We start from the raw sequence: 26,695 nt of genomic DNA on the forward strand, positions 1-26,695 counted from the left end.
AACCATTTCCTTTGCTTCTCCTTTTTCTTTCCTATTTGTTGGATCTCTAAAAGTGGGCTTACTTTATTTCATTTTTTATTTTTTCACAATCAGGGTGTAAATGAAACAGGCAAGCAAAAAGGTCAGTAAGAGTCTTAGGTCTTGTGCTCCAGTCTAAACTATACACACTCTAATTCCCCTGAGCTCCAAAATATTGCTGTTCTCACGGAACAATAAATTTAAATAGATGTTTAAAAAATAAAAGGTCAGTAAGACCTACTGATAAGACAGGAACAAGAGGGAAAGGAATCTGTTATGCAGGCCATGAATCTGTCCACGTAGATGCTGAAAACCACCCTACCCTGGATCAGAAGTTTGTAATAGCCAAGGCAGAAAAGGGGAAGGAGGTAGCTATATATTTCCTTCTTATCAGCAGGGAGAACACAATTTCTCTGTTTCTCAGGGGAAGGAAGGTTTAGTAACTGACTGTAGGAATTTCTCAGGTACAAGATTCCAGAGGGGCCATGCCCTCTTTGGGGACAATAGCTTCCCAGAGCAATTCTCTGGAGGCCGGTGGATGGTAGGAGGGTGGGGGCAGGATCAGCCTTCTGGTGGCCTGGCTTGATATGAAGATATCAAAAGCCCTGAAGAAAATCTGACTTGCCTCCATGAATGTCTCTCGCTCTGAAGGGCCCTGGGTTAGGCCACGGCTGGCAGTTAGAGCCATGTCCCCTGAGCAGGGCTGGGCGGGCAGGGAGTGGAGACTCAGAAATGGAAGGAGGGATCCGAACAAGCCTGGTCTGCCATGTCTTCATTTCCAAACCTAGAAATGCCACAAGGGCAAGAGAGAGGTTGCTGGATCTCAGGGGTCAACACAGAAACTGGGGGAAAACCCTGAGACAGTAAAGGTGGGGGGAGGTAGGGTCCCGGTGTGGCAGAACCGTGGCAGGGCCGGGATCTCGGGTGGCTTTGCAGCTCACCTTCTCTCTCCCTCATTGCCTTGGGCAGATGATTGCCCATTGGGTCGGTCTTCCATTGGGAGGGAAGTCTCAGAGAGCCATCAGGGCAGTGAATGGCACCGTGTGCAGGTGGTTGGCAGTCTTCCACCCCCAACCCAATCCCGAGGGGCAAGCTTACCTAGGGGGTCCAGAGAGCTACCTAGGGGCTCTTCCCTGAGAGTGGCCCTGGCAGCGCACAGTGGGGCTCTCCATCCGCAGCCTAGTGGACAGTAATGGCTACATGAGCTGACAGTCCCAAGGCCGGCGGGGTGAGCACTCTCGGGGATGAATGAGAAGATGTCTGAGGAGTGCGTGTGCCATTAAGGAACCCAACAAACGGAGGAACTTGTGCAGGAGGAGCAGAACTAATGGAACAAACAGAGCGAGAATTTAGAACAGGCATAATAAATATCCTCAGGGAGATCAGGAAGTATGAATAAACATTTATGAAGACAACTAATTAGAGATAATAGGTATGAAGAATGTAATTGTTAAGTAGAGCACTCAATGGATGGGTTGAAGAACATGGTGGATTCAGCTGCAGAATGAATTATTGAGAGGGACATTTGGGTCATTTGTCTAACAGAACTTTATCATAAAGGGACAAAGAGATGGAAAGAATGAGAAAGCAATATATAGGGTACAATTGGACATGTCGATATTTTTTTCTAAGATTCCCACAAAGAGGGAAATAAGTAAATGGAGGAGAGAAAATAAATATTTGAAAAACTAATCACTGAGGATTTTTCAGATTAGTGAAACAATCAATCCCTCTGATTAGTTGGGTGCATGGAATGCCAAACATGATAGATTCACATGCGCACACATATCTAAACATAGGATAATGAAATTTAAATACATCAAAGAGAAAAGTTTGTAGAGACAGAAAGCAGATCCCTACAAAAGTGTCCATTTCAGATAGACATCAAACTTCTCCACTGCCACCGGGGATACAGGAAGACAACTGAGTGATGTCTATAGAGTATGGAAGGAAAATGTCATCATATCTAGAATTTTAGATATACCTTAATTGTCACTAACTATGAATAGGAAAAAAGCTATGCTCAGAGATACACAGTCTCAGACATATATGCTGTAAAGTCCTTTTCTGAAGAACCTGTGGAGGCGTCTCCAGGAGGAAGCAATGAGATACGGGGCGTAATTAGGTTGGATGAATAACTCAGATAAGTTAGTGTCATCTAACTAGGTAACATCTTAAAATGTATACCTGTAACATCATGGAACTGAAATGTCTGGCCACATCAGCACTGCAACGGGTTGGTGAGGGCAGGCAGAGATCCTAGGGAGGTGGGAGAATGTCCAGGTCTGTCTCATTCAGATGGAAGACGTACACGTGGACTCTTTTTTTAAGAACTCACGAGTTGCATCCTTGGTCAGTGGTCACGCCCCACTTTCTAAGCCCTCACAAAGGCAGCTGCAATAATGGGCTTTCTTAACAAATGCCAACAGTGATGATGAGCATCCTCCTCCCTCTCTCCCCCCGCCTGCTGGTCCTCCTTGGCCCGACTGCCCAGCACACCTGAACCAGGCTGTCTGGCCCAGTGCCACCACTCACCTCGGCCTCATTTTCTTAACTGTTATTTCCTTTCTCCGTCCGCTTCATCCCTGGCAGACTTCTCTCGTAGAAGTTGATTTTTGCCACTGCTTTTGAGGACTTCCTGGATGAGGCCAAGCTATATTGGTGTCTACGTCTGTCTATAAGAAAGTGGTTAGGAGCCTGGCTCTGGAGTCCCCCATGCAGTAGCCATGTGAGCTTGAACTGGTGAGTTCTGTTCCAGGCTCTTCATCGGTGAGAGGTGGGATGCTAGTGACCTTTATTATATCAAGGGGTTGTTGTAGGGAACAGGATCGCGCAAGGAAAGGGCTTGGCACAGTGCCAGGAACACATTAAGTGCTCAATAAAGAAGGAGGTGTGGCCTGGGGGGGCACCCCCCACACTCGTGCGGAAAGAAGAGAATGGACAGGGTGACCCAGCTCTGAGATCAGTCGGCACCAAACTCAGGAGCTTGTCCAGTATTGAGGAAGGAACTTCCAGTCACTCCCACGGGGCCGGAGGGACTTGCTGCCCCAGCGCCTAGGAGCGGTCGGCACTTATATGAGAAGCATAGTCCTGCCTTATCCTCTTCCCCGACCCTGGAGAGCGTGCTCAGGTGTCCTTGCGAGAGGAGCGCACCCAGACTGTGCTTGCCTGAGCGCTCAGACAGGCAGCCACTTCTGGGGTCAGCCAGGTCTTCTGCACAGGGGACCATGAAGGGCCTCTCAGCCACTCTCTGGACTCCTGAGGGAGAGGAAGAGGAGGAAGAAGAGGGGGCTACCTGGGATATTGCTGCCTAGGGAGCAGGAGAGGCGGTCCACGCAGGGAGACAAAGGCCTCCGGTCCCCTGCCCTGGGCTGGCAGTGATGGTCAGTGCACGTCCGGGTCTCCCAGTGAGTCACTGAAACGTTTTCCCAGGTCTTGCTGCTGTCCTGGCTCTCGACCCCGGGATCAGAAGCCAAGTCAAACAGTAACAGGTATTTATAACAGCATGAGGTTTCATACCCTGCGATGCCAGCGGAGTCCTGACGATGGAAGAGGTTGCTGTAAGGTTTTGCAAAGCACCCATTTTCAAGGGTCAAGCATGGTGGTGTGGTCCTCCCGGGGGGCGGGGCTGGCTCAGGTGCACGTTCCACAGGCTGAGGTTGGGCACAGTAGTGTGGACTGAGTCGTCACACTGCAGGGTTTTTGTGGACAGAGAACTGATGAATTTTTGAGATGGGTGGGGTCTGGGAAATCTTCCATCTGGGGCCCCAGAGAGGGTGAGAGATTCGTTAGAGACCACACAGCTGTGAGTGTCAGAGCAACTGGGAGTTTCTGCCACTTGGAGCAGGAGATCCCTTAGGGGACGGGTGTCCTTACTGGTTACCATTGGACTGACCCTGACTGGACCAGTGTCATGACATATACAGAACAGGCTCACCTGGGACCAGGCAGATCTTATCGTCTCAAACTCTTATAGATGGGAAAGTGTGGGACTTCCATGGAAAACCGGGGAGTTTTCCTGACACAGGGGGATCTGGCTGCTTGGAAGACAAAAGCCATCAATGCCTGTCCTTTGAGTCTATCGAAACCTGAGTCCCGTGTGTTCCCTCTACATCAACTGCAGGAGCGAGGAGGTCCACACTGCCCTTTCCAGTACCCCGGGGAATCCAGGCTTCCCTTTGCCCTCAGGTGCCCACGAAGTCTCACCGCCAGGCGGCCCAGGGAAAGGGCAAGGGGTGAGGCGACCATTGAGACTGCCACAATCCATCACGCCAACCCAAATGAAAAGATAAAGCGGCTTATTATTTTAACTGCATAACCCATTAGAAGAAAAGGCATAGTCTTATCATTCTTGATCGAGACTGAGTGCCTCATTAACGCTGTTACACCTACCAGGGACTTGAGGGGAAGGCAGTGAGCTGGGTGCCTGGGACCAGGGACGTGAGGGCCCCACCCAGGAGGCCACCCTAGGGAGGCTGAGGGCTTTCAAATGCACTGCCTGGCACTCTGGGGGGCAGCACTTACCTGGGCAAAGTTGAGTCCTGGGGGGAAGGACGGGCAGGGGCAACAAAGTGAATGTTGGCTCTTTCCTGGAGCTCTGCTCACGGCTGAGCGTTTCACAGGCAGTGGTTGGCCACGATAACTCAAGTCGAGTTGGCAGAAAATTGGGGTATTTTCGAGACAGATGGGGCCTTAGCACTCTTCCAACTGGGGGCCCAGAGAGGGTGAAAGATTTGTTCGAGTCACACAGCTGTGAGTGCAAGAACAGCTGGGGACTGACTCTTTTTTTGTGACACCGGGTTGTCATCTTTCACTGAGCTCAGGGAGTGTGATTTCACCTCTGAGACATTGTTTCTGTAGGTGGCGTGGCAGGACCCCTGGGAGCCTCGGCACCCTGTTTCCACACAGCCCTGTGGCTCCTACAATGAGAACCTGTTACTCTCAGCCGAGGGCTTCCTCTGGCTTCAGAGCCTTGAGAGGCTGGTACACAGGGCACCAGGGAGCAGCCTTCAGCCAATGAGAGATGGGAACTGCTAGGTAAATGCCACAACTCCTTGCCTCTTGGTCTGACCACTCTGAAGCATGTCCTTCACTTTTTTTTTTTTTTAAATTATTGATTTGAGAGAGAGGAAGGCAGGGGCGAGAGAGAGATATCAATTTTTGTTGCTCCACTTATTGATACATCCATTGATTGATTCTTGTATGTACCCGGACAAGGGATCGAATCTGCAGCCTTGGCACATGGGGATAACGCTCTAACAAACTGACCTACCCAGCCAGGGCCCTTCGCTGTTATTTTGGAAGTGTGGTCCCAGGGCCAGCAGTCTGGGTATCACCTGGGAACTTGATAGAAATGCAAATTCTCAGGCTCCACCCACTTCAGAGCTACTGAATCAGAAACTCTGAGGGTGCCCCTGGGAGATTCTGAAGTGCCATCAAGTTTGGGAACCTATTGGACAGTGACAGTGTCTCCTGGAGATTCCTTTCTCACAGCCTCAGGGTAACCTGATTGTTAACCAGTGGCGTCTGTCCTCACTTCTCTAACTCCCCTATTCCCCTACTGGTGCTTTCTGAGAGCACCCCCCAATTGAGCTACTGGCACTCAAGCCTCCTCCCCATGCTCCTGCAGGACCCCAGTTAGGACAGCTGGTGCAAGGGGCCCCGAACACCTCTGAGACATCTTTTCTCTTTCGGATAGCCGCAGCGGGCACTGGACACAATGCGGGGGTGATGCGAACCCTCGATACGGCCCGTCCCACGCACAACATGCAAACTGGCGGTTTCCACCCAGGTGCCAGCTGGCGCCAAAGCCCGGCCACGCCCCTCCGGCAAATGTGCCATGTCACCAGACCGCAAACATCACTTCCTTCAAACAAGAGCATCGAAGAGCTGCTCTCTCAGCCTCATTGAATGGAGGAGTCAAATCAGTCAGCACAAAACACTCCCTGAAAACTATACGTCTGCCTGCCTGCAAGCACCTGTCTTCCGGTACAGCCTTGCTGGAATATCCCCCTCCTTGTCCTCTGTAGCCAAGAGTTAGGGACGCAGCCCTCCCCCATGCTAAGGACACCACGGTGGACAGCAGTGCAGTCTTCTGAAAGGCCAGGATCTGACCTGGGGGCGGGGCAGGGTCTCCCTGGGAGGAGGGTTTCTGCTGCCAAGCCTGGGCCAGTGGGCTCCGAGCCCCAGGTGGGAATAAAAATGCTAATTGCCTTGATTTATTGAGTGCCAGGAGGGGGGTAGGTGCTTTGTATGGTATTATTGCTAATTGTCACAACGGCCTTAAGCACCCCTAATTACTCACACTATGATGAAAGGGCGTGTAGGGGTTTTCAGGCCTCTAACCCTGCCCTTGGTGAGAGCTTGAAATGCGCCCCCTGCTCCCCCTCCTGCCTCCCCCCCCCCATGCCACAGTTACATGTATGATTTCTAACATGGACCAATTTCATGGTTGCCAACCTGTGGTCTCACAGTGAGGAGAACAGAGCGAGACAGTTATTAACCGTGTTGCTAATGGTTACTATGAGAAGAAAGGGGATCCTCCTTTCCCCCGCAAATCAATAATTACAAGGAACAGACACATTTTAAGGGAAATAAGCTAATACCAACTGTTTCCAAATACAGTTGGTAAAACAGACAAAGCTTTCTAAGAAAATGAGTACTTTGTAGTCTTGGTTTTTTGTTAACAGCTTTGGTGAGGTGCGTTTTATATACATCATAAAACGCAAGTGTACAATTCAGCACTTCAGAGTGACTTTACAGACTAGCGCAGCTGTCACCATAAATCAGTTTGACAACATTTCCGTCCCCCAGTAAGATCTCTGGTGCCAATTTACAGTTAATCTCCATCCCTACCCCTGCCCCAGGCAACTACTAGCCTGCTTTCTTTCTCCATAAATTTGAATCTGGGCTGTTTTAGAGCTCAGTGCCCTGCGCCTTGAGGTTCTCACTCGTCCAGTCGGAGGTTAGGTAAGAGGCAGCCCCGTCCAGATCGGCTCACCTGCGACACTCACCAGGTGCGTGGGGCTGAATGGGCCACTCTTCTTGGGGCTGTGTCTTCACTGATAAAGCGGCATCACTGGACCAGCTTTGCAAAGCTGCTGAGTAATGAGAAAACACACTGACTGTGAACTCGGTAGGTGGCACTCACTGATTCATAGGTGAGGACACAGAAGCTTAGCAGGTCAGGTAACGTCCCCAGGGCCACTCAGCTAGAAAGGGATGGAGCTGAAATTTACAGTCTTTCTAGTCAAGAGGCTCAGGTGTTTCCTGGTCTGCCCGATGGGTCCCCGCAAACAGATCCCCCCAAATGAGTCCAATATTGATTGAGCTGAGGTTCTCTGTCAAGTCTCTGAGCTGCACAGAATAACCTCATTCTCTACTGAGCTTCCATATAACGGGAACCCAGAGACAGCTGCCTGCAGCCCCGCCGTTAGCAGCTTTTACCTGCAGCCCCCTCTGGCGATGCCCGTGTCTAGCTAGGACTTTGAGCCTCTTCCAGATTCAGAGCTCTGCTGCCTGTGGCCTCTCTGAGTTCCCAGGTGTGTGGCTGGGGCCCAGACATCTAAGGCACCTCTCATCCGACAAGCTCCTTTTGGGTCACTCAGCACTTCCATTGCAAACTGGTTCACAGCAACTGTTTTTACTTATTTGTTTATTTCATTGATTTTAGAGAGAGGAAGAGAGAGAGAAAACGTGCCCTGACCAGGGATCAAACCCGCAACCTTGGGGTGTCAGGACGATGCTCTAACCAACTGAGCGACTCCCCTCACCAGGGCCACAGCAACTGCTCTTGATCAAGCAGGGTCACTGTTCCTGCCTCTGACTCTCCAGCTCAGTGAGCCGGACACTCAGGACTCACCTTCCCAAGGGCACAGGGCCCTTTTCATCAGCCGCAGTCTCACACTCTACAATTCCGATCTTAGTAACCAGACTTCAAAGTCATTCTGCAAGTAGTCATCTGCCAGAGTCAACCAACAGGCTCTGTCCTGGGAAACAAAAGAGCTGCTGCTCAAGTGATGCCTGGGACTCTGAAATCTCCAAAATCACTTCAGCTCAGAACAATTGCCAGAATGACTGCCTGAAAAAGAAGGAAAAGAAAGAAAAGCCCCAGACCCAGTGCCTCCCTGAAATTCTGAACTTGCCTTTAAGGAGGAAGGTAGGAGGTCCTCATTGCAGAGCTGGGGTCAGCCATTGGTCCCTTGGCTGAGGCAGTACAAGGCCATGTGTGGGTTACTTCCTTGCTCTGGGATGGAGTTGACTCCTTTGCAAAATAAGTTTGGTCAGGTCAGTTTTTTTTTTAGAAAAGTTATTTTCTATAAATTCTCCCTCTACCCTCCAACCCACACATCCCAAGTTCTGTTTTCATTCCCTTTATATACTTGGGTTTTATGTAAACTTTTATTCCAAACAGAATTCCACTGCTAAAAAGAATGAAAAAACACTGGAGTTGCTGCCTTGAGTTCTAACAAATAATTTAAGACTCTGTAAAAGATTTCTTTCAAAACTGAGCTGCGTCCCTGTGATTGATGTCAAGTAGCATTCTACAGCTTTCTTTACAGACCCGTTTTAGGAATCCACCGACGGGTGAGCATTTGGAGATTTTACGTGGAACAGCAGATAAAGTAACAACAAGCATCGGTACATCCGCGTGGCGCGTCTCAGCCTTCACGTTCATTCATTTGTCTCCATCCTGGCTGTGCCGATTATTGAGGGGTGGGGTTCTGAAGAACCAGAGGGTCCCAGGAGAGCCAGTGCAGTGGGCGTAGCAGGAAAAAGCAGCGATGCTTCAGGAAAGCTGCACTAACATCCCAGCCAGGGACCTGTTTCTCTCTCAGCCCCAACTTCACGCAGTATCAGTCAAGGGTGTGTGCGGGGCTCCCTCACTGACCCTCCCAGGGTGGGGGGCAGTGAGTCTGGCCAAGAAGATTGACATGGTCAGTCCCCCGACATCTGATGACGATAGCTTAAAAGGGGTTTGGGAGGGCTCAGACATTTATTAACAGGACACATGTGTGGATCATATTTAGATGCTGATTTAAATGAACAAACTGTAAAATAAATTAATGAGGCAATTGGGGGAAATTTGAACACTGATTTGATGTTGGATAATATTAAGGAATTACTGTCTGGGTCCATGAGCTCTCTTTCTTTTTTGCTCAATCCACCCCACCCCCCGCCCCCCTGCCCAAGTGTGGTGACTGTAGGGAGGAGGGTGGGGAGGGGGGAGGAGGAGGAAGAGGGTAGAAGGGGGAGAAATGGTAATGGAAAAAATAAACTAATAAAATGAACTATTAAAAAATCAAAATGAAAAAGGCAAAAGAATAAAGAATGCATTCACACAGGAAAAAAGGAGTGACCGCTCACTTTTGTGTGCGTGTATCGATGGGACTGTGGGTGTGGGTTTGTGGGTTTGACAGAATCTCTATCATTGAGAGGCAGCTTCTGTAGTTTTTGTCGGTGGATTGACACAAAGTCTGCGCCTGCTTCCAAATACCACAGCGCGGCAGTGAGTGGGCACATCCATGACGCCTGTACCCGGGTGGGGGACACACAGGTTCCTTCTGTTATTCTCCTGCTTTTGTGTATTTTAACCCTAATTTTCACTCTGTGAAGTTAAGACAATATTTGTTGAATGCCTACCATGGGTCAGGCATTGTTGGGGGACTGGGAGACTGGGTGAATAAGAGAGATGAGGGAGACAGACATTCCAGGGCCTGGCTCCTCCTTCCCTCAACCTCTCCCTCAGACCTGTCCTCTGGGTTGAAATTCAAGGGCTTCCTGTGAGCCTGCCGGACGCTGCGGTTCATCAGACTTAGTGATCTGAGTCCTAAGAGGGAGAGATACTGGTTTCCAACAGAGGCAGAAACTTTCCACGGTGAAGAAATGATTTCTAAAGGTGTTCTCAGAGCACATAGATATGTACGAAGCGTGCCGTGGTGCAAAGCGATGTACTCCACCTTCAAGCGTGGACGAGTCCTTGCTCCTTCCTCCTCTGTCTTCAAGGAGGGAAGGATGCTGGCCTTGACTGAGCGCCTGCAAAGCACCTGGTACTGAGCCATTCACTTCTGGGGTCTCTTTCCCAGCCCTCCCCACCGCTCTTTCTCCCACCAGGAAGACCTCTTCTCAGTGAAGCAGCCAGAGCTGCTGGTTGTACTTCTCTTGGGGGATTTGCATTCTGTACTTGCTCTGTGCATCTGGATGGGATTAGGGAGCAGGTTTAGGGCCTCGGCCAAGAAGCCTGACTGAGAGGTGGGTGGAAACCAACAAAAAGCTGGTGGATTACCCTAAAAAAGAAACATTTTGCTAAACCAAGCTTTTGCTTAGTTTTAGCCAGTGCCTTACACATCTGCTATACATCCTGTGAGGTTATACTATTATTTTCATAACAATAACTATTATTATACCATTGACTCTTGAACAATACAGGTTTGAACTACTTGGATCCACCTCTACGTGGATTTTTTCAATAAATACATACAGTAGTGTAAATGTATTTTCTCTTCCTTATGATGTTCTTAATAATATTTTCTCTTTTCTCTAGCTTATTTTATTGTAAGAATACAGTATAGAATACCTGTATAAAATATGTTAATTGACTGTTTATGTTATTGGTAAGGCTTCAGGACCACAGTAGGCGATTAGTGGTAACCTCTGGGGGAGCCAGAAGTTATACAGATTTTCAACTGCATAGCTGAAGGGGATTGGTGCCCCTTAACCCCCACATTATTCAAGGACCAACTGTAACTGTAATTAAAACAGCAACTAGCATTTATTGAGCATTTACTTCATGCCAGGTAGTGTACTATGTGCTTACACGCACTAGCTCATTTAATTTTTCGATAAGCCAGTGAGGTAGGTACTTGCCACTTCTGTTTTCCCAACGAGGAAGTGAGGTCTGGGGAGTCCCCAGTCCCATCTATGTGCATGCTTTATTGCGACTCAGGGCTGAGCTGGGGAACGCCTGGCTACGGAGGCTCATGGGCTCTGGGCACTGTGGCTGCACAGCTCTGAGAACCCGTTCAGAGGCAATTGCTGACTCCGAGTCAGAAAGGGGACAGGCAGCGGAAAGGCTTTCCCTGCTGTGGGCAGAGCATGTCAGCCCTATCTGAGACACTGAAACACCCTGAGACAAGTCAACACCTCTGCCTCATCCCCCCATTGCTTAAACCAAGCTGGGATCCCATCACCCTGTCCCGCCAGATGGTTTTTGACAACCCCAAACAGAGCTTTAGGTCACTCATCTGGATCAACGTTAAGATGAATGTCACCTCCATTGACGGCAGGAGCGGGGCTGGCATGTCAGAGGTGACCCCCTCGCCCGCCATTTCTCTCATCCCATCTTTGAAGGCTGAGGTTTTCTTTATAGTTTACTCTACCCCGAATTCTGTCCCAGTCCCAGGGACTGTCTGATCTCTCTTCCATTGGAGAGAATTCCCAGAGGCACAGATGTGGCTCCTAGCCCAGCGATGCCTTTAAGACCCAGAAGGCTGAGAGCCCTCTATTGGCTCCTTCATCCCATTGCTTCCACCATTTCCCCTGGGAGAGGTACTGGGTGTCAGTAGAGTCTCCTGGAGTCCCCTAAAGCTTGGCTACTCAAAGTGTGGTCCACAGACCAGCAATGTCAGCATCCCTTGTTAGAACCTCAGGCCTCCCCCCACCCCTACTGACTGATCTGCTGACTCAGCCATTTTTTAGCAAGGTCCCAGGTGGTTCATATAGACATTCGAGTTTGAGAAGGACCACTAAACCAGGGGTTCTCAAACTTGGCTGCACCTTGGAACCACCTGGGGAGCTTTAAAAAGCACCGATGCCTGGTCCCAGCTCCCAGAGATTCAGATTTGCTTGGTCTGGGGGCAGCCTGGATGGGGGATTATTCAAAGGTCCCCAGGTGACCTCCATGTGCACCTGGGGCTGAGAATTGGATGGCTTTACATCAACATTGATGGATTCGAGAGGAGATAGAGGAGCAACCCACCTGCACTTCTGTCTCCCAGGATGCTGAGGATGAAGCCCTCCCAAGCTTCAGATTCAAGGCCAGCCCCTCCTCCTCGCTCCCCTGCTGGAAGGAGCAGGGAGCACTCTTCTTACAGCAAACAAAAGAGGCTTCTTTGGCATCCTTTCCTGGGAAGGTGGGAGGTGGGGCAGGCATTTCCAGCGGGAGTGCTTCCATTGTCCTGGGGCCAGGTAGCGCAGTCCCCATGAGAAAGGGGGAGTCACCAGCCAGTTCATCGGAAGGTCAAATCCCTTCAGCGCCTTTCCTGAAGGATGGAAACACAATGCAGGGGGGCTAGACTTGGGCTGCTGCCCGCCTTGCTCTTACGGGAAAAACAGGCGGGAGGGCGGGAGGGGTCTGAGGAGCGGGTGTTGATGGCCCTCCCGGCTGCACCCCTGACAACGGGCGGCTTGTGAATTGCAGCAGGAACAGCAGTCACCCCCCCCCCCCCCCGCCCCACAACCTTCCCCTACTTCTCCCCCCCTCCCTGGGCCTGCTCCCTGCATCCCTGCTGGGGCTGAGATTTCACCCCCTGCACAGGCCTGTCTTGGCAGTTTCCTCCCTCGCAGCTATTTTGGGAACAGGAACTCGGATGTTTGGGTGGAAGAGGGGCAGCCAAGGGCCTGGACGCAGGCGGGCCAGAGGAGAGGGCCAGCCCCTCGGTGACAGGGCGATGGCCCCGGTGCCCAGAGCAGAGGCGGCGAAGCTTCCCTGGCCTCCACGGGGCACAAAGACATGGTCACGTGGCCCTGGGGCTGCCTCCTGAAGGCGCTCCCATTGTCCAGGCCTCAGGTTTCAGGGAACCAGATGCTGGGAGGACTGACCATTTGTTTGTTTTCTTTCTTTTTCTTTTAAAGCAACAGGGGCTGGCCAAGGCCAACTGCATTTTCAACTCCGGAAGGGGGAAGGGGAGTCTACACACGCACAGACACTAAACAGACTTCTCCAAGTTTGTTTTTCCGACACGTTGGAAACCGCAGAGTTCAGAGAAAACTCCTCTTCCTTGCTGGGGCCTGCGTCCCCGGACGTGTGCAGCCAAGACTGTGCGCGCAGCGGCGCTCAGCAAGCTGCCCTCCCGGCGCGGCGCTGCGGTTTGCCCAGAGAAAAACACGACCCAGGCCTGTGGGGGGGGGGGGGGCGGGGGGGGTGGGTTGGGCAGAGTTCAAAGGGAGGGTGCGCTTCCAGTCGCACGAGGCCCTCCCCGATTACACAGTTGTCACTGACCCCTCCAAAGCTCCCGCGGTGGCCCCTCTGGTTCCCAGACAGGGCTGTGCTCCCGAGCTGGGCTGCTGACTGTCCTACTCTTACAGCACCTGTGGGGGCGGCTGCAGGAGGGAGGGAGCCCGGGGCTCAGGGTGGCTCTCCGCTTCTCGGGTCAACTCTGCTGGGAGGCAGCTTGGTGGGAGACTCATGTCAGTCGGTCGCCTTGTTTCCTCCTTGAAGAGGACGGTGGTGGAGATGCAGGGTGGGGACATCACAGGGGTCCCTCTCACCAGTTTGTCCTGAGAGACCTCCTGGGTGTTTCTACCATCTCTTCGGCTTCTGTTTTGAGAACAGATCCTCTTACTTTGCTTCCAGGAGACAGAGGACAGCTGCCTTCTCCGTGGAGACTGCTCCAGACCCCGAGCGCAGCCGCGGGGTTCCTGCGCTTCCCCTCCGTGCCGTGAGCCCAGCTCCATGGCGCAGCGGCAACCAGCCAGTTCCTTGTCCCCGTTTCAGTCACTGCCAGGGTCAGTCAGGATCTGCAGCTTGCAGTCTGGTCACAGTACAGCCCAAGACGACACTCTGGGATTTCTTGCCCGTCCTGCTGCTTCTGACAAAAGTAGGCAATTAGGAGCAGCGGGGAGCACTTCTTGGGGCCTGGCTGTGGTTGGGAGGAAGTGGTCCCCTCGGTCCCCCTGCTTTGGGAACCTGTGTGGAGGGCAGTGGGCAGGACCTGGGCAGCCCCATGCAGGTGTACTGCACGTGGGATTTATACTTTGGCTGTGGCCAGTGGGTGGGCCGGTCTCCCAAAAGGCCCCTTAGAGCTAAATCGGCTGTGCTGCCCTCTGGTCCTCACCACAGGAACTGCACCCCTTTCGTGTGTTGCTCTTTGAGGTACCTCATTCACCTGGCCACTCCAGGGAGCAGGCTGGCTCTTTCCACCGGGGGCCACGGGACCATCAGTGTCTCCTTGCAGCACACTGTGGCTGGGGAAAGTGCTGCCCCCTTCTCTCCTGCAGCAGCTCTGCTACATCTGGCTGGCTTTGGCTAGGTACCTGGGTGAGACCCATCTTTGGAAACTTCCAGAAGACAAGCAAGAGGCCTTTCTGTTCTCTCTCAGCTCTCTTCAAACCTCATGAAAAACCCTCTTCTATTTCCTGCTCCTCCTCTGATGGTAATGATTATGATGGTGTGTGTGTGTGTACAGTGGAACACATAGGTTCCCATTCTTTCTTTTTTTTAATCCTTGCCTGTGAATATGTTCATTGAATTTAGAAAGAGAGGAAGGGAGAGAGATTGTAAAACATCGATGTGAGAAATAAACATCAATCGGTTGCCTCCCATATGTGCCCTGACCGGGGGTTGAACCCGCAACCGTTTAGTGTACGGGATGATGCTCCAACCAACTGAGCCACCTGGCCAGGGCGTAGCGTCCCATTTTTTGACCTTTAAACTCTGCTCTTCTTCAGTAGGGCAGAAGCACAGCCTGGTTTTGTCCCCTGACACCTCTTCGTATCAGCCTTCTGTGTAGGCTCAGACTCAGGGCTGTGTTCTTTAGCGTTTTTAGGGTCAGGGGTTTTACATCCCAAAACTAATGGATAGTCTTAATTTTAGTTGGCAGTTGGTGGGGATCCCAACCTGCAGCCATGGGGGATCAAAAGAAGGCATATTTAATCAATAGCTCACATACCCACCTGCCATGGCCATGTCATTTTTACGTTAACGGGTTTTAGTTTCCCTGCCAAGTTGTCCGCTAGCCACTGGCAGTCACCTCGTGGTGTGTGACCTTGGGCACTTCGCTTCAGATCTCTGAGCCTCAATTCTCCAAGCTGGATCATCTCAAAGGGCCCTTCCAGCTCTAAACTTCTAACATGAAAGTGTTTGGGATTCTGGACTGTGTGCTGTGAGCCCTGACGTCCATGAGAAATACGGTGAGTCCTCATCAGAGTCCAATTTCTCTAGTAATGGAGGGGAGGTCTGGTATAGATTCAATATAATCCACTGATAATCCCAAACCCCACGTTAGCCTTTGGTTTTGATCTCATGTATTAGAACAGCGGAGAAGCTGCAAAATTGACCAATTTGAATTCTACCTGTCCCTTCCCCTTCTATCCTCTCAAAGACATGCTAATTTGATCTGTAATGTGGCCAAAGGGCAGACAGTAGAAGGGAGGAGAAGCCAGAGGCATGAAAAATCCCCAAACTGGATCATCCACCCCCTGGATAATGGGCAGCTGCCTGAACGGAATGCTCAATGAGCACTTGTCCTTTTTCCAGCCAGCCCCTGCCCCCATGCAGCAATAGGAGCTGTAATCTCCATGGCGAAATGCATTAAACTGCCGAGCCCCTTAGACAAGTTCCATCATTCCTCACTGAATTCACAGGCAGACCAGATATTTTGAAATTGAAAAACTGGTTAATTGTCACTTGGAAGTAGTAGAATTTAAAATACCTTCCCCAAATCCTAGTCTGGAACTTGCATACATTTTTCATGTTTGCCTTCATAATTATAAATGTCCTTGGATGAATGCCTCTTAACCCATGAATGTATCTGACTTGTAAATATTGCTGAAATTCCACATGACCTTCACTGGGCTCTCTCTACACCATGATCTTTTTTTAGAGGATGGGGTACTCTTCCTTGCTAACTGTAATCTCTATCTCACTTCACATTTTTGAGGTTCTTGGCCAGCCAACGGATAGGCTGCCTTTGGGTCAGATGAAGATATGTTCATTGCCTGCTCTACCTAATCTCTTCCTGAAAGAGGCTGTCCATGTACCTTAAAATCCCAACCACAGATACTTGAACTAGAAGTAGACATCTTAATTGGTCAGTGCTTGTAAAACTTCTGGGCTCTGATAAGAGACTGGACCAGTCATGTGGGAAGATCATTCCCTCCCATGGACCCTGTGATCTGCATGAGTTTCTGAGGTCCCTCAGTCTCTGATAGTCTATATCTTTCCTAAGCCTAAAGACTTCTACAGTCTCTCAGGCCATATCTGAGCAGAGCTAGAGACTTCCCCAGACGGAGCGCCTGCCTTGGGGTAGGCAGTAGCCAAGAAGCTATATGCCAGAACTGAGGTGGTAGAGAGGGCTAGGAGTCAACAGGAATGCAGAAAAACCAGGGACTAGGACTGTGCTGACCATGACCCTTGAAAGGGGAGATGATCAAAGACCAGGGCTAAACCAGATGTCACTGGGTATCCTGGCAGGAGGGTTGGACACCTGGATGTTTCTAGCATATGGAGTTGGGTGTCCCCTGTCTCTGTCCTTTGATCTATCTTGGGCCTGAGGAACTTCCAGGGAAGAAGATGCAAAGTCTGCCCACAGTGACTTAGGCTCTCTGGGGCCCCTTTACCTGCTGGTGGCCCCAGTCCCCAGCTGCTAACAACTCAAGGATTGCCTTTGGCTGAATCTGAAGTTTTATATCTCACCCTCCACAGGCAGCCCATGATGAACAGACACAGGGTACAAAAGGTCAGCTCTTGGCTTTAAAGTAGTAGCAACTGGATGTTGCAATTAATCCTCCAGAACACCTGTGGGATGAGGCTGAAGGTCATTGCCAGTGGGAACCACTCATGAGGCCTTCCTCAATAAATCATGGGCCTTTGAATTCCTGCTCAAGCTTTGCTTTTAGGGATAGCCCTCTTGGTGACATTTTGTTGATGAACACTTGGGAAGGGCCTGAATCTTTGAGACAGGGGTCTATAGATCAGGTAGACTGGAGAACATTGAGGATGCTATCAAGAAAGTGCAATGAACAGACTTCCGGCTAAGATGGAGGCCGAGACAGACACACTGTGTCTCCCTCCACAACTAAGAAGGAATACAACTACCTCAAAACTAGACACAGCCAGAAGTTCCAGAAAGTCAAGCTGCATGGAAGTCCAACAAGCAAAAATAAAAAGAAGAAATACTCATCCAGACAGGCAGGAGGGGCAGAGCCGGGGCGGAGAGGACGCAGTGTGATGGCAGCAGCTGGGGCCGCAGTGGTGGCAGCGGCAGGCCGGCTGAAAACGCAGTCACACGTATTAAAAAGTGGGGAGGGACACCTGGGGAGTGCTCCCAGCACCAGACCAGACTGCGCAGCCCACGGTCCCAGCACCAGGGAAAATAGAGCCTCATTGCTTCTGACTGTGCAAACCAGTGCGGGTTGGGGCGGAGGCAGAAACTGCTGGTCTCTCAGCAGAGTCTGCTTGTTTAAAGGGCCCCCACAGTCCTAGAACGTCCATAGATCCACCCACTCTGGGAACAACAGCCAGGGCAACAACTAGAGGGGTGCCAGTCCCATAAGGAAGTGGGAGAAATGCCTGGGAAAGGGGCAAGTGCTGAGCAAGTGGCACTGTTCCCTCTCAGATCCCTCCCCAACATACAGTGCTACAAGGTGATGAAACTGGTCACCCTGCACTGACAAATACCTAAGGCTCCGCCACTTACAACATAATAGGTGCCAACAGCTCTACCTAAGACACAGAGGCAAACAAACACAACAGCCTGTCAGAATGAGGAGACAGAGCAGTATGGCCCAAAAGGGGGAACGGATCAAGGTTCCAGTGGGAGAACTAAGCAAAGAGGAGATAGCAAACCTAACGGACAAGGAGATAGCCAACCTAACAGATGTAGAGTTCAAACACTGGTGATAAAAATGCTCACAGGCTTGACAGATTATGCTTAAGTATGGCAAACATATAAGGGAAGAAGTGAAGGCTATGCTAAGTGAAACAAAGGAAAATCCACGCAAAACCAATGGTGAAGGGATGAAAACTGGGGTTCAAATCAATGATTTGGAACATATGGAAGAAAAAAACAGTCAACCAATACAGAATGAGGAAACAAGAACTGAAAAAAAATGAGGCGAGGCTTGGGAACCTCTCAGACAACTTTAAACGTGCCAACATCCAAACCATAGGGGTGCCAGAAGGAGAAGAGGAAGAGCAAGAAATTGAAAGTTTATGTGAGAAAATAATGAAGGAAAACTCCCTAAATTTGGCAAAGGAAGCACAGAGTCCCAAACAAGCCAGACCCAAGGAGGACCACACCAAGACACATCATAATTAAAATGCCAAAGGTTCAAGATAAAGAGAGAATCTTTAAAGCAACAAGAGAAAAGCAGAGAGTTACCTACAAAGGGGTGTCTATAAGACTATCAGCTGATTTCTCAAAAGAAAGTTTGCAGGCAAGAAGGGGCTGACAAGAAATATTCAATGTGATGAAAAGCAAGGACCTACAACCAAGATTACTCTATCCAGCAAAGCTATCATTTGGAATGGAAGGACAGATTAAGTGTTTCCCAGACAAGGTAAAGCTGAAGGAGTTCATCATCACCAAGCCATTATTATATGAAATGTCAAGGGACTTTCTTAAGAAAAATAAGATCAAAATTATGAACATTAAAATGAGAACAAACTCACAACTATCAACAACTGAATCTTAAAAATAAAAACAAAATCCAACTAAGCAAACCAGAATAGGAACAGAATCATAATATGGGGATCATATGGAGGGTTATCAGCTGGGAGGGGGAAGGGGGAGAAATGGGGAAATGGTGCAGGGATTAAGAAGCATAATTGGTTGGTACAAAATAGACAGGGGGAAGTTAAGAATAATATAGGAAAGGGTGATGCCAAAGAACTTATATGCACGACCCATGGACATGAACTAAGGGGGGTGGGATTGCTGGAGGAAAGGGGGGTACTGGGCAGAGGGGAGCAAAGGGAAAAAATTGGGGCTGCTATAACAATATAATCAATAAAATGTACTTTAAGAAGAAAAATAAAAAGAAAGTGCGATGAGCAATGAACCTCAGGCCTAAACTACATAGAAAAGGAAGCAGGTGTAAGAAAGAAGAGATTGGAAGACATGAAGGTATCAATTCCAAAAAAAGAACAGGTATAATTCCAGGTGAATTCGAAAGCTTGGAGGACAGGCATTGAGCTAAGAAATGGGTATAATTGTGTTTAAAATTCCTCAAGTCCTGAGCACAGACAGGGATTATATTGTTACCTTGGATGTGGGTAAATGTTGCTGAAATTATGGTTTGGAAACTCTTATCAGGTAGCTTTGCTATGTGGCAAACAACGTCAAAACTTAGTGATGTATCACTTTATAAATTATAAATGTCTAAATGCTGTACAACTGAAACTAATATAAAATAATATTGAATGCCAACTGTAATTGAAAAGATATAATTTTTAAAAAAGGAAAGAAGACTAAGTGGTTTAAAACAACAATCAAAATTTAGTAAAGCTAGGTAGAATAAATAGCATCCGTGTTCTAGAAAAAGTGCTTGGGGGCAGGCAAGGCTTGAATGTTGAAGCCACTGCTGAGCGAAGAGCACTAGCAATGTGGAAGACCGGCTTCTACTTTCTGAAGGAAGCACTCACTATAAGACAGCTCCAGATGCTAGAAAATCCATCCATGGGTCCAAACAAAACCTGCCTTCATCCCAGTCCATCCATAGGCCCCAGTTCTGTGCACTGGGCCAGAGGGAGTGAGGAACCTGTGTCCCCTACCACACAGTCACTCAAGAAGACCCTGAGATACCAACATGGAGCAGCCTTTTTATCTTTTGGGTAACCTCCCTTCACATGCTCAGAGACCCTGACTGAAACCCTCTGCTGCTTTGCCACGTGACCTGCTCAGTTCCTGACTCAGATAATTAAGTTAATTTTCTCCTGGGAGGGGACAGGGAGTCACCAACCAGAAAGAGAGAATTGTTTCTGAATCTTCTGCAGGATGTGGGGTGGGGGGCAGCTGCAGAAGAGAGAGAATGTGGTAATTAGATTATCCCAGCATCCCGAAAGCTTAGAACAGCTCACTGAGGCAAAGGTTGACTTCCTGAGCCTCAGTTATACACCTAATGTATTTTTTGTTGTTGTTGTTTCTCCACTACTTTATAAATGCAGACTTAGTCAAAATAAACGTAGTCTCAAGAGATGAAAAAAACTGACCAACGGATTTTTACTACATTACGTTATTTAAACCTTTCAACAATCCTGCAAGATAGATCAGGTCATTTCCTTTTTATAGGTGAGAAAATTGAGCCACAGAAAGAGCTTAAGTGGTCCATCTACTATACCCACGCCAGGCCAGCCTTATTCTGGGCAAGCTGGAATGTGGCGCTCACCTGCCACTTACGGAGGGGGGTTTGTGGAGACCTGGGCCCAGATGCCGATGCCCATGGACACAGGTGTTTCCGGTGGGCATGAGCTGGGCAACAGCAATGCCTCAGGGCCCTGGCAGCGGAATTCTTTGCGATCACCTGTTGCAGGGGAGGCCGCTGAACACCCTGCCTCTGTCTTTGTTGCCAGGCACCGGAGTCGGAGACAAGGAGAGAGGCCATTGTACAACTGAACCAGGCAGGAGTGAAAAGGCGGGGGGGGGGGGGGGCGGGTGGGGGTTGTCATGAAACACCAGCGTGGGATTAAACGCTGCTTGCTCCTGAGAAAACAGACTGCAGGAGAATTTGAATTATTGAAGACTGAGCAGGTTTTTAGCACCATTTCTCCCCCCACCAAGTCTCTTACTCTCTCTCTTTTCATGCTGTAAACAGATGTTGGTTCACACCGTTGCCTGGCTGAGAGCTGGGAAGAAACCATCCCTCCTGCCTGCCTCTTGCTCCCTGATTCTCTTTCTCTGTGAAAGACACAGAAGGCCCTGGTTCCTGCTCCCCAGAACCCTAAAGCATGGAGACAGGCTCTGCCTGTAACCCCTGAGAAGGTAATGGGAGATGAGCAGGAGGGGTCTGACCCAGCTCTGGATCATACTCCACCCAGGTTGGTTCATGAAGAATTGTGAAGGTTCCCAGGCTCAGACCCAGGCGCTCCCCCCAGGAATTCAGAGACGGACAGGTGGCTGCGTCCACAGGCTTTCATCTCTGAAAATCCATAGAGATAAGTTTTGAGATTCATTCTTTAAATCTTTCCAGGCAGAAGGAAGGTTGTCCATTCAGGAAGGTCATCTACCCAGGAAGGTCTAATTGAAAACCCTTGTCTCAAACTCATTCCTTTATCCAACATTCCACATGAACCACCCAGAGTAAATGACAATAGTTCCTGATTCGCAGTTGTAATTTGGGCCTTTCAATATCTGTGATAAGCAAAACAGTGGCCCCCAAATATATCTACTTCCTAATCCTTGCAATCTGTGAATACATTACCTCCTATGACTAAGGGATTTTGCAGGTGTGATTAAGTTAAGGATGTTGGGATGGAAAATTATCCTGGATTAGCTGTATAAATACCATGTGTTAACCAACTGGCTCACTACGGCTCTCGCTTGCAGTATCTGGAAGGGCCAATGCAATCACGAGGGTCCTTATAAAAAGGAGGCAAGAGTTTGAGAGAGAGGGGGAGAGAGAGATTTGAATATGCTCTGTCCCTGGCTTTACTGACAGAGAAAGGGGCTAGAAGCCAAGGAATGTGAGCCTTCAGAAAGAACACAGCCCTGCCAACATTGAGTCTAACCGAATGAGACCTCTGACCTACAAAAGGTCAGATAATAGCTTTGTGTGGTTTTAAGTGAGTAAGTTAATGGCGAGGCTCCAGCAGCAACAGAAAACTGAAATGGTATACACTTCTGCGTCGCACTCGCTTGGTGTGCCCCGAGGCAGTTGTGAGCAGTGGCCACAGGTAGGCTCATGTCTCTGGGCAGGTTCCCCAGAGACAGACCCAGAACCTGATCCGAATGCCAGTCAGTCATTTGGGGATGTAGAGAAGTGGAGAAGTAAGACAGGGAGGCAAGACTATTTTTATTTTCTGAGCAAGTTACTGCTGTGGGCCATGGAGGGTGAGTCTCTCTTGGGATCTTCGAAACACAGTATGGAATAGGCCTCAGAGATGTTTCACCTAAGGAGCCGGGGGTCTGTTACTGGTTGATGGTTGTTCTTGGGGCCCCCAGTACATCCAGCCTGTTGCCACGTGGACTGATGGAAGTCCCCAGGGAAAGAGGTGCGGGTGCCCCAGTGAGAAGCCATTGGTGTGTAGGGAATGGCGAGTGTGGAGGCAATATGAGGGGTCCAACAGGGTCACTAGGGCTGGTTTCTGGGGTGGGTGTGGTGGGATCTGCCAAAGAGACAGGCTGCTTCCCATTCTGCAGATTCATGTGGATCCTCTCAGTTAACCTGGGATGTGCCTTGGAGTCTGAAATCTCAGTGAAAGAGCTGGAGGCTTTGGATACTCAACGCTTCCATTTCTCCTTTCCCTCGCTGGACCTAAGGAATAAGTGGGGGGTGAGCAGCAGGCCTCATGCCAGCAAGGAGAAGGTAATTTTTCCTGGACGCGGCCTTTGATGGCAGCGGGGAGGGTTCCTGGCTAGGGATCAAAGGCACTTCATGAAGAAAAGGAGAAAGATGTTTCATGAGGACCTGGTCCTTTGATAAAGAGGGAGCTAGATAAGTCTTGACAGAAGGAGGGAGGACTAAAATCAAAGTGACCAAAAATTTTAATGTGGAAAGGGAGCAATAGTCTCATAAAGTACATTCAGGCCTGGTAGACAACTCATCTGAACTAGGAACAGGAGGGTGCCATGTTCAAAGGAACAGCAAACAGATCACACTGTACGTTAAGGGATCTAGAAACTCAAGGAGCCCAGTGGAAAAACAAGGCAGAGAGTATTTCCGTGGGGCCCGAAGGTAGGAAGTTGAATCTGTTTTGTGTCAGGGGTCAGAGATGGGGCCGGGGTGAAGGGGCAGCCCTCCGAAGTCCTGCCACATGTCCCACCTTGCTGAAGATAGCACATCCCTGACATGCCCTGCTGACAACATCATCAGCTCCCAGCCAGGCAGGGAAAGCCATGAGCGAAGGAAGAGTGTACAGGAATGACTGACCAACAGCCAAAGACCAGCTGGCAAGTGGAAGAGATAAAAGCTTTGTAGGAAGTAACCACTGAACCCTGGGACTCATCAGTGAGATATTGGGGATGGTAGGAAAGTGGGTTCTAGACTTCAGAAGGCATTCTAAAATGCCCACAGGAGAGGTACAAGCCCGTGGCTATAGGAATCCAAACGATGAGATGATGTAACGTAAAATGGAGACTTTTACAATGAAATGATCACAATCCAAGAAGAAGGCATCTCCAGAGAGAAATGTGCTTGCAATAAAGCTCTCAGATAAATTCTCCTCTAGAGGATATAAGGAAAAGATGGAAGAGGGGTCACAGCCAGGAACTATAATAAAAGTAAGAGAAGGGCCAGGAGGGAGGAAGAATAAATCCCAGGAAAACCCTTGACTACTTCTAATACTAAAAAACAAAACAAAACTGAACATTTATTGAACAGCTTCTATATTCCAAACTGTGAAAAGCATGTTAATCTATTTGATCTTTGTAAGAAGAGGAAACTGAGACTCAGAGTGACTAAGTGACCTGTTCAAGTTCATACAGCTAGTTAGTGGGTTAGGCAAAGATGTTTACATGTGAGGTAGACTTGCAGCTGGTTCAGCCCTTGCTCAGAGAACCCTGATTCATGCTTCGATGTCAAGGTGGAGAAAGTTTCTGGTAGATTGCCAATCCACTGTGCCTTGAGCATGGGTTTGGGTAACATTTTTATGAGTTCATAAAGCCAGGAAACATGTAGAAGGAATTCTGATAAAGATTCAAAATTATTATGTGGAGTTGGACTTCTTAGACGAACCGGTGTCCATGGTTGAGGGGCCTTCTGGGGACATCTCAGGGGTGCTTTGTGGTGAGGGCTTAATAATCACACAGTTCCCATGAGCTGGCAGGGTGTGGTGATGATGTCTGGTAAAGGCCTGATGGTCTCATTGTCCCCTCTGAGTGGTCACATGGACCTGTCTGGTGGCGAGGAGTGCCAGATGGTTGCCCCATTGCAGTACCCCAACTAGTCATGCTCTTGGTTGCCCAGGATCCCCCCAGCTCCTGGGTTCCACTACACCAGATGCCATTGCTGCGTTCCCTTTCCAGGGCCACACCGCCTCACATACTCCCCCTGCCTGTCTTCCTGTTCAACGTGATCCTCTCTTGTTTCCTGCCATTCACGAATTTCTCATAGCTCTTTGTCCACCGAGAGCTCCTCTGTTTATTTTTGAGTGCAATTACGTGATAGGCAGCATATTCTTTTTACAGCTTCTATCCTTTCTAGGATTGGGCTTATTAGGGGCTCACCATGGTGTTTGCCACCAGCCACGCGGAAACCAGAAGCCACGGCCTAAATGCTCTGCTTAAAACTACTTATGAAGTCTCTGTTTTAGAGCCTTGGAAGGCAGAAAAATGAAGTTATTTTCTTTGTAACCCCAACTCCAGTGGCATGAAGAGCTGTTCATGCTCACAGCCCACGTGACAGCCACTTTCCTGTTTTTCACACACCCTCTTGATTCCTGCCCTGGCCAAAGACAGGAAAGGCAGCTACAATAATATTTCATCCAACACTTTTTAGACTTGTGGCAAATTTTTCTTTTTGAAATCCTGGAGCAAGCCTTGGAGTATCTCCCAGAACAATAATTGCTTATAAGGTATCCAGTGAAATTATAATAGCTGGAGGCTGTGAAAAATAATCATTTATTTGGTGATTACATAATGTTTCCTTTTTTCTCCATCATGGATGACTAGAACCACAATTTTTCAATTTTTCCCAGCACACTCAATTTGAGCTATCAAAACAACATAGATTCACCTTCTTATTCATTCGTTTTGTCTTTGCAAGAAAAATATAAGGGGAATACAATTGTGTTCTTATTTTATCTTATTGTCAAGGGTCTGTTCTACAAATTGAACATGAAATAATACCCAAATGTGGTTTAAAATTAGGGCTAGCAGGAGTCCCAGAATCCATTTTTATCCTTTGATATAAATCTTCAGAGATGTTTTAGAGAAAAGACAAAGCCAATTTGGAGAGACAAGTTCATCAGAACCAACCATGAAAGGTATGTAAGGAAGTCCGGATAATGTAGATGACAGTCAGAACTCATTGTCTGTGCAAGAGTTTGAGAAAGTCGCAGAGAGTGGGAGGCCCCAGGTTGTCCTCATTGGATTTACGTTCTTGCTGAGTCTGCCCATCCTTTCCTCCCAGACTTATTTCCCATTATTTTCTCTTGTTCTCACTTTTCCTCACATCCTTGCCCCGCCCCCTCACACATGTCCACACACACAAATGTCTATGATTCAGAGAACAGTCCTGCAGATTAGGACCATATTTGCGTAAGTACTAATATTCTGAGCCTATCACTAACCTTGTTTATTTTAGGGATCAGCTGAAGTTTACCAAGATGCCCAAGATCTTTCTGTAGTTGATGGGGAAACCTACAGTCGCCAGTTAAAATGATAACTTTGCCTCATTAAATTTGAAGTTTTAGATAAGTGATAAATATTGACACCAGCTTATACTCTTTTTCTCCCCTGATTATTTATCTGGCATTTACTTTCAGCTGGGCATCCTGTCTTTTTGTTTTGTTATATCTAGCAACTATAGTGGAGGTGGTGCACCTGTCAGGGTTTTGTCAGAGAAGAGAGGAAATATTTAAATTGGGTACTTTGAGGAGGGTTTCAATAAGAGATTCTTGACAAAGGTGTGGACAGTCCCCAGAGACCACAAAAGATGACAGTGGGGGTGGGGGGGCCACCTGGAGTTAGAATAGCAGGGACACTTACTACCCCTAAAGGAACAAGGAGAGAAGGAGGTTCCGGAACCAGCCCCGAGACAGGGAGGCCCCATGGAGGAGGCTGCCTGACAGGGGCAATGGCCTGACCTTGGGGGCTGAACCCATTCAGGAGGTGAGGGAACCTGTCGGTATGGCTCACAAAGATCTGCTTCTTGGGGCTGGTGTAGGGAGGAGGAGACTGGGTCTAAGGAGTCATGGAAAATATCCCACACAGGCCCTGTGGGTGACTCTGGACATTCAGGGTGTGACTCTGGTTTAAAATAGGCCACAGCACTGGAGTGGAAACACTTCCCTGTCAAACGCCTACTTGGGTAGGCTCCCTCTGCTGGGGGACATCTCCCTGTGTCAGCTCAGGCAGACGGGCCCTGGGCCCTGGGAGAGACACACTCTCTCTTGCGGGTCTGTTGTTTCTTGGGTTTACTTTTCCTTTCTTCTTCCCAGCTTCTCTAAGCCCGAGAGAAAGTTCAAGGAGCCCTCTTGAACTACATACTAGTCAGGCTTCTCCAGAGAAACAGAACTGATAGGATGCATGTTTGTCTATCTGTTTGTCTCTATCATCTACCTAGAGAGAGAGAGAGAGATTAATTTTACAAAATTATCTCATGCAACAATTAGAGAGGCTGGCAAATCCTAAATCCGCAGGAGGGGCCAGCAGGCTGGAGATCCAGAGAAAAAGCTTAAGTCGAGGTTCAAGTCCAAAGGCTATCGAGCTAGAGATGAGGGAGCAACTGGTGTTTCAGTTCAAGCCTGAGGCAGCCTACTGGCAGAATTCCTTCTTGCTAAAGGGAGGTCAGGCTTTCGTTCCATTCAGGACTTCAGCTGTTTGGATGAGGCCAGCTCACATTATGGAGGGGAATCTGCTTT

At 49.0% G+C, this 26,695-nt stretch overlaps 1 long non-coding RNA gene across 1 annotated transcript; it reads right to left on the bottom strand.

Moving 5' to 3' along the window:
• Window positions 1-285: 285 nt before the first annotated feature.
• LOC150005298 (uncharacterized) lies at window positions 286-2,429 on the bottom strand. The gene is made up of 3 exons (XR_016512324.1): window positions 2,206-2,429; window positions 1,219-1,342; window positions 286-802 (listed from the first exon to the last, which is right to left on the bottom strand). It is a non-coding gene; the product is annotated as an uncharacterized LOC150005298 (long non-coding RNA).
• Between the last annotated feature and the right edge of the window lie 24,266 nt (window positions 2,430-26,695).

This window comes from Furipterus horrens, unplaced genomic scaffold, assembly GCF_987537825.1.
Source record: "Furipterus horrens unplaced genomic scaffold, mFurHor1.1.pri manual_scaffold_7, whole genome shotgun sequence".
Taxonomy (NCBI): Eukaryota; Metazoa; Chordata; class Mammalia; order Chiroptera; family Furipteridae; genus Furipterus; species Furipterus horrens.